This window comes from Myotis davidii, unplaced genomic scaffold (genome assembly GCF_000327345.1).
Source record: "Myotis davidii unplaced genomic scaffold, ASM32734v1 scaffold495, whole genome shotgun sequence".
In the NCBI taxonomy this organism is placed as follows: domain Eukaryota; kingdom Metazoa; phylum Chordata; class Mammalia; order Chiroptera; family Vespertilionidae; genus Myotis; species Myotis davidii.
The window spans coordinates 31,800-33,898 of NW_006286239.1; the positions used below are offsets into that span (position 1 = coordinate 31,800).

Sequence of the window (2,099 nt, forward strand, 5' to 3'; positions counted from 1 at the left end):
TCCTCAACAGCACTATTTTTCAATATTTTGATTCCTATTTTAAACCTTTTTATACATGATCTTAGTTTCTAGTTGCTTCAAATTTTTCTTTGAAAGCGAGACGTTTACAATATAAGTCTGAATGATGCTCCTAAGATCCTGTATGGCAGACAGGCCACATACGTTAAGTCTGATTTTACAATCTACTCACTCACTGGTTTGTTCAGTGACCGAGCACGTTTATGTGCAGGCATCATGCAAGGCTCTGGGCATAGCACTAATTAGAACAGAGTCCCTCCAGGAGCTCACAGTCTCATGGTAACTCGAGTGAGCTGAGGCACAGGGTGGTAAGTGATTTACCAGTGAGGTAGACATAGCTAGGTACTTGGAAAGGGGCTGGAGCGGGAGAGAGGGCCAGGGACAACTAATGCCTAAATGCATCCATCTGAGCGAGGAGCAAGGCTGCACACAGAAACATCACAAACCTGCTGGCAAAAAGCTTAGAATAGCTTCCAGCTGACACATCATGGAATTCCTGTCTCACACGCATTAAGCCACTCCCTGATTGTATCTCCACACTTGTCCCTGAAGGCATGGGGCATGCCACCAGTCTGCTCAGACACAGTAGCTGTAGGTCACCTGGACCCCATTCCACCACTGGGAATCATACTGAAACTCTTTCATTAAACCCATGATCTTTAAGTTCAGAGGATGCTAATAAGTTACAGATACCACAGAAGTTAGAGAATCTGTTAATTTCCATATATACATTATTTTGGCTATACAGCGGCAAAGAGACTCACTGAGACACACATAAGCGATCTAAGCATTATACAGATATATACAGACATCACATTTGAATGGCGTGTGCACGCCCACCCACTGCATAGCAGCTAATGCAGACGAACTCGCATAAGGCAACTACTTTTGTGATGACGACACATGATCCTTGAAGAGAGGGCAGAGTCCACGCAGGACCGACCCTTTGAGGAAGGGATTTCAGCAGGCAGGATATCTAGGTTACTGACAAAAAGCAGTGAGTTATAAAAAAGAGTTGCTTCTGAATGTGGAAACCATAATCCAGAATCTAAGTAGTGAGCCACTCAAAGACACTACTGGCCTTGTGCTGCCACTGACTGAGGGGGGACTTCACAGTGACTGATCACTGGGGATCAAACTTGATGCGTAATCATCCACGCGACGCTCCAAAGCCACTCAACACATGGGCTCAAATCCCGTCAGTCACTCACTTCACTTTGCTGTGGAGAATTTTCTTCTTTGTCAGGCTTCTTTGAGTGTTTGCTTTTCTTAGACGCCGAGGGTCCTGCCCCTTCAGAGCCCTTCCTGCTGGAGCGACCCTGCTCCACTTCACACAAGTAGATGTCGATGGGCCCCTTGGTGCTCCATATGTGCACCATGATGGAGTCTTCCGGGCGGGGCGGGGGGGGGGCGGGGATGGGGCGTCCAGCCTGGTCTCTGCCGGAGCTCTCACTGCAATGACAATCTGCTCGTGGAAGGCTCGGATGCTATGGATGTCTTGGTACGTCACATACGCGAACCTTTCATTGTCCTTGTCATCAGTTAACTGGAACAGCTGCTGAGCACAATCCTTAATCAACTCGTCCAGAGCCTCTTCCATGGCCGACAGGTCGGAAAGCTCCTCCCGCAGCTTCTTCTGTCGGGGCACTGCTCCGAAATTGTTGAGATCGGATCCTATCCATCAAATGTGGTGCTTAGGTTTGTTTTCAACCAGGTCGATGCCATCTAAGACATTGGTGATGTCATATACTCTTCGTTTCCCGTACTCCCAGTTTTGTTGCAACCTTGTTTAAGTCAAGAATACCCCCAGGAGCATTTCTGACAAGATCCATAAGTTTCCGAGTTAAATAAACCAGTGATAATTCAAACCGAGGTGTCTTCACTTTTAGAGTTTTTCTCATGGACACATACTGTACATTATCTTCTAAATTAATCATTATTTTTGATGGCAACAGGCCCTCCACGTTGATGGGGTCTCAGCACCTGCGGCGCACCGTCACCTCCGCTGGGTCCAGAGCTCCCTGGGCAGCTTGCGCGCCGGCCCCTGTTGACTCATGCTGCCCGCGCCTTCCCCTGGTCCG

General features: G+C 48.1%; 1 pseudogene; it reads right to left on the reverse strand.

The window, feature by feature from the left end:
• Positions 1 to 970: 970 nt before the first annotated feature.
• On the reverse strand, positions 971 to 2,074 carry LOC102766993 (annotated as a pseudogene).
• Positions 2,075 to 2,099: the final 25 nt, after the last annotated feature.